This window comes from Erinaceus europaeus, chromosome 1 (assembly GCF_950295315.1).
Source record: "Erinaceus europaeus chromosome 1, mEriEur2.1, whole genome shotgun sequence".
In the NCBI taxonomy this organism is placed as follows: Eukaryota; Metazoa; Chordata; class Mammalia; order Eulipotyphla; family Erinaceidae; genus Erinaceus; species Erinaceus europaeus.
The window spans coordinates 39,896,703-39,902,702 of NC_080162.1; positions in this window are offsets into that span (position 1 = coordinate 39,896,703).

Consider the following 6,000-nt stretch of genomic DNA (forward strand, 5'->3'; position numbering starts at 1 on the left):
CAAACACTACCCGGGACGACAGCTCTGTCCTGCCCTTCCTCTAGCGCTGGGTCCTAGGGTTTTTGCTGAAGCCGCTTAACTTTGCGGGGGCGGGGTGAGTCACCCCTACTTATGTAAGCATGGACCTGGCACAGCCCGGCTCTGTGACAGCCGCGCTTTTTTTTTTTTTTTAATGTAACTAATCGTATGGAGTAATCTTTTATCGACAGTTAGCTACTGAAAAGCGGAACACATCTATGCAACCACAGCACATCCTGTGAAGTGATGTTCTAGGAGCGAGCTGCCTAGGAGTGAGAGCCTCTAAGACCTTAAAAGTTCTGATAATTCTGGACCAAAAATTGGATACAGAATAGCAAAGTCGGGGAAGGGGGAGTTGCTGGGCGGTAGCTCACCTGGTTAAGCACACATAGTACTATGAGAAAGGACCCGCTCAAGGATCCGGGTTCGAGCTTCTGCTCCCCACCTGCAGCGGGGAAGCAGGTCTGCATGTGTCTCTCTTTCATACTCCCTCTCTATCTTCCCTTCCCCTCTCAGTTTCTCTTTATCCTATTGAATAAAATGAAAAGGGGTGGGGAGGGAAGGAAGATAAGGAGGATGCCAACACTGAGCCCCAGTTACAACTGTGGAGGAAACAAAACAAAACAAAGCAGAATAGTGAAGTCCAGGATTTTAAATAGCCTCTCCAATCAGTGCTTTATTCTGACAATTAATTGTCCTTCTATGGAGAAAAAAAAATAAATGAGAATAGTTTATTATTATTAAGCCGTGACTATGTGCTGCAAGATTTGGTGTATTCTCTCAATTTAGGAGGTATAAAGCCCAATTTTCCAGATGAAAAGCCAGAATTACAGTAGGTGTTTGGGTTTAAGAGTTCCCAGTAGATAAGTAGAGGCAGCAAAACAAAAGGAGCTTTCACTAAATAGGCCCATTAATTACAATTGCTGTGTCCCTTAACCACAATTGCTGCACCCCTTAACATCTCCCCAAAAGCTGGGGGTGTTGCCAGTGCATGGGTGTTAAAATTCTTGGAGCCTGATTTGTTTTCTCTCTTCCTCTTTGATTTCCTCTTTTAAACTAGCCTATAGGCTGCTTTGTGTCATAGGCTATACACAGTTCAACTTTGGTGTGGTTTATTGTTACCATCAATAGCAGCTAGCCTGTGTCTAGAGCTAACTATGTTTCAGGCCCTTGTCCTCAGCATTTGAGTATCTAATTCTGCCAGCCACGTATAGGGGTGAAGCATAAGCAGTATCATAACCTGTCATTTTTTTCTACTACCTTTGTTGAATGAACCAATAAAGAATATTCCCTCACAATGGATCTTCCCTGATAGCTTTTCTCTGTCCAGTTGTAAATTTGAAGGACAGGAATCGAATGAATTAATGAAAGCTAAAACCATCATCCTCTAGCAAAAGATGGTATCACTGGGCCTAATGGAAAATTAGGTGATAACATCACTTGTTTGCCAGGAAAATATCCAGTCATACTTAAGAATTTTTGTTATAGTTGACATATATACACATTTCATCCACAATCTCCTGAGGCCCAGGCTGAGAAAAAATTAACTTCTACAGCCTCTTACAATAGTTTTAAAATAATGTCTTCAGACTGGGTTTCCTGTTAACTCCACTCTGTTCTCTTCATGCAGTTTCAAGTTCTATCTGGAAAAAGAAAAAGAAAATAACATCTAGCTGAGTTACGACTTTTCTTATTTAAGAGTTTCACAACTATTATTTAAGATTACGTTTAGGATGCCCTATAGATAACAAAATAATAATAATAACGTGGAAAATTGAAGCAATTATTGAGATGATTCAGGAAACAAGCTACTATTCATTTGCATTTTTTGGAAATCCTTTAAATTTTATTTATTTTATCTGATAGAAATTGAGAGGGAGGGGACGTAGAAAGGGAGAGAAAGGATATAGCAAAGAAGATTACTTGAGAGTTCAACAAGACAAAACTATGACCATTTCAGGAACCCACCAAGTCACTGGTGAGTGCAAACACATGTGGCTTGTAGACAGAGAGTGGACTAAGGAAAGATTCCTGGGGCTAAAAGACCATATCTACTAAGAAGCAACTGGTAACAGTCTGGCAGTCTAACAGATGAGGTGCTACCTCCAGTTTGAGTTTAATCAACAAAAATACTGCTGAAGGGAGGGTAGGTAGCATAATGGTCATGCAAACAGACTCTCATGCCTGAGGCTCCAGAGTCCCAGGTTCAATCCCCCACACCACCATAAGCCAGAGCTGAACAGGAAAGAAAGAAAGAAAGAAAGAAAGAAAGAAAGAAAGAAAGAAAGAAAGAAAGAAAGAGAGAGAGAAAGAAAGAAATAGAGAGAGAAAGAAAGAAATAGAGAGAGAAAGAAAGAAAGAAAGAGAGAGAGAAAGAGACTGCTGAAGGGAGGAGAGGATCCCCTAAGGCTTACCAAATGAAACTGTGAAGGATGAATACTGGATGATCTCACTCTCAGGCAGAAGTTGAAAAATAAGAACAGAAGGAAAAACATTAAGCAGAACTTGGACTGGAGTTATATTGCACCAAAGTAAGAGACTCTAGGGTGGGTTGGGGGAGTGTTTGGGTCCTGGAACATGATGGCAGAGGACCTAGTGGGGGTTGTATTGTTATATAAAAAAAAAAAAAACCTGAGAAATGGTATGCATGTACAAACTATTCTATTTACTGTTGACTGTAAAACATTAATCCCCCAATAAAAAAGGGGGAGGGAGAAAGACATCTGCAGACCTGCTTCACCACTCATGAAGCTTTCCCCCTGTATGTAGGGACATTTTATGAAAATCTTTAATACCAGAACTGTACAGGACATTACTTTTTTTTAAGAATTTTTATTTATAAAATAAAAAACAAAATATTGACAAAACTATAGGACAATAGGGGGTAAAATTCCATGCATTTCCCACCATCAGAGTTCCATATCCCAATCCCTGCACTGGAAGCTTTTCTATTCTTTATCTCTTTTTATAGGCCATATTTACCTCTCACACCTCTTTCCTCCCTCACCTGCATCCACCATCACTACTCTCCTTCCACTTCTCCAGATATACTTTTGCTTATGGACACTTGCCTTGCTGTCCCTTGCCCTGCAACACTATTTGTCCGTGTTTTTCTATCTGACCCCTTAAATATGAAGTACTGTTCTGGGCCCCTTTCTCTGAGCAATCTTCGCTGACCTCTCCTTTTAGAAGAGCACCCCTCTGCCATCATTATACTCCCCTCTACTTAGATTCAATTGCTTTGTTGCACTTATAACCACTGGCATCATGCTATAAATTCACATTTTGATATCTTGTTCATATTTTTTTGCACTGATTTTAATTTTTTTAAATATATCAAAATATGACTGATCTTGATTGCTAAGTTTTAGGGTTCCCTCTTATATTTTGCATCCAGAGAGTGGGTGCCCCTTATCCATCCTGCTCTATTTCTGGTTTCCTATCTTTCTTGGCTAAGATGAAAGTTTAATATGACATAGTCCTTATTTTGCCCCCCCCCCCAGCACCTTCAGTGATTGCAGAGGCTCAGGAAAATAAGTGGTGCTCAACAGGGTATTTGTTAAGCAAATTAATGAAAGGATAAGGACTTAAGCAAAAAGCTTGCACAAATAAACAACTTTTGCAAATAAGCAGGTTTTAGAAGACATGAAAGATAGATCTGAGGAAAACATAATTTAAAAGATGATGTATATGTGTAATTGCTACCAAACCAGAAACATAAACTCCCCCATGCTTGTCTCACTGGAAGATCTTTTAGCAAAATCTTTAACCACTCCAGCCTCCTGATGAAACTGAACTTAATTGAGGTCAATTAGCCTCCAACACTACTGCCACCATACTACCCACTGTTTCCTCTTCCTTCCTTAAGAAGAAACAGTACAGAATTTCTGGGCACTGAGCAAAAAATTCTTAAACAAATGCTTATGAAATTTTAATTCTGAGCATTAAACAGAAAGTTCCTAAAAACTTTCTTGAGTTTGTATGTGATTTTACTTGACTTTTAAATTTTTTATTACTATTTTTTTTTTATGGAGGGGTTGAACCCAGGATCCCATACATGCATAGCATATACCCTGCCACTGAGTTGCATTCTTTGCCCCAAACTAATTTTTCAGAAATACTTATCCTGTTGAATTAGTCAGTAGAATTCTGGGAATGCAATAATGATGATAATTTTTTTATTTTACTATTATTTTTTTAGAAGTAGTTGTCTTATTGAATTAATTGCTGGACAGGAAGGCACTCATACAGAACAACTCTCTTTGCAAAAAAAGGGAAGGAAATACAGCTAAGAGCAGCGGTTTGATGTCTGATCATTTTAAAATCCACTGATTTTGTACTTGGTCAACAAAAGTCCAATAAGGACCTGTTTACTAATTAAAGGCTTTCTCTTATGAAGTACCAAACAAGTTAAAACATCTAAAGTCTTAAGAATCTGAAATGTGGTGCCCCATTTATAAATGTTATATTTACATTATTGTATAAAAAGTAACTGCCCACTGGAGTTGTTGTGGTTTTTGTTTGTTTGTTTGTTTGTTTTTTGCCTTCTTCCAACATTCCTGAACTTTTCAGGGATTCCTGTAGTGTCATAACTCTCCAATAGTTGTGCTAAGCAGAGGCATTAATGGTATTTTGTTCTGGACTATATTTTCAAGAATTTGTAGCCGATACACATGTCTTCCTCACAAGCAGAAATGCTTTGGGGAAAGTAGGTTCTTAGGAGTGTTACAACTCTCTTAATGAGAGCCCCAGTAGGCTTCCTGTCACTGGGTTCATCATGATAGTCTTTAAGAATCAGTGAGCCAGGCAAGATAAGTTTTATTTGTAGAGCAGAAAGGCAAGAGAGATGCACAGATGTGTAGAGCACCATAGACAGCTACCCACCCTCCACAACTCCCCCTCCCCCTGCCCCCTCCCCTCCCCCCCCTCAAAAAACAAGGGGAAATATTGGAAAGGAATGGTGGCTCTGTGGTAATGCACACACCTGAGCCCCTGGTTTCCATCTCCAGCACTCCCTAATAGCTTTTTAAGTAATTTTTTTCCTGTTTTATATTTGTGATCAACATGGACTACAAGATTGTAAGATTACATTGTATTGATCCACACAAGTTCCACCACACCTAAGTTCTGTGTCCCCACTCTCCAGCCTTCCAAAGATAATCACCATAGTTCTCACAAGTCTTATAGTTTGCTTGAATCTGGTTTTGTCTTTTGTTTGCTGGCTTGTTTTTTTGCAAGTTCATGTGTATCAGTTCTGTAGATTCTATATAAGAGTGAAACAATCTTATAGTTGTCTTTCATCCCTTATTTCACTAAACATAGTCTCCAGGTCCATCCAATTTGTCCCAGAGGACAAATATCAACTTTTTTGATTGTAGAGTAGTAGTCCATGGAATATATATCCCATAATTTTGTTAGCTAGTCATCTGTTGATGGCCTTATAGGCTACTTCCAATGTTTGGGAATTGTGAATAATGCAGCTATGAGCATAGGGATATATATGTCCCTTTGAATTAGTGTTTCAGTGTCCTTTGGATACATGCCTAAGAGTGGTACTTCCATTTCCATTTGTTTAAGAACACTCTATACATTTTTCCAAGGGAGTTTCACCAGTTTGCATTCGCACCAGCAATGTAGGAGAGTACCTTTTTCTCCACATCCTGGCCAACACCTATTATTTCTTGTTTTATTGATGTAGGTTATTCTCACAGATGTGAGATAGAATCTCATTCTATGGCGAAGGGTAGATAGCATAATGGTTATGCAAAGAGACTTTCATGCCTGAGGCTCCAAAGTCCCAGGTTCAATCCCCCACACCACCATAAGCCAGAACTGAGCAGTGCTCTGGTTAAAAAATAATAATGTTACAAATAAATAAATAATAATTGTCGGGCTGTGTCACGGGGGAGAGAGAAGCAAGCGAAGCTAAGAAGGAACACAAATCTTTATTCACGAGGGCACCTCAGAGTTGGAAGATAGCAC